The sequence below is a fragment of the Neophocaena asiaeorientalis genome, unplaced genomic scaffold, assembly GCF_003031525.2.
Source record: "Neophocaena asiaeorientalis asiaeorientalis breed wild unplaced genomic scaffold, Neophocaena_asiaeorientalis_V1.1 scaffold184, whole genome shotgun sequence".
Classification (NCBI taxonomy): Eukaryota; Metazoa; Chordata; class Mammalia; order Artiodactyla; family Phocoenidae; genus Neophocaena; species Neophocaena asiaeorientalis.
The window spans coordinates 1,514,795-1,514,997 of NW_020185325.1; positions in this window are offsets into that span (position 1 = coordinate 1,514,795).

Consider the following 203-nt stretch of genomic DNA (forward strand, 5'->3'; position numbering starts at 1 on the left):
AACCTCTTTTTTTGTTTGTTTTTTTGGATTCCATATATATGAGTTAGCATATGGTATTTGTTTTTCTCTTTCTGACTTACTTCATTCTGTATGAAGGACTCTAGGTCCATCCACTTCAGTACAAATAACTCAATTTCGTTTCTTTTTATGGCTGAGTAATATTCCATTGTATATATGTGCCACATCTTTTTTATCCATTCATC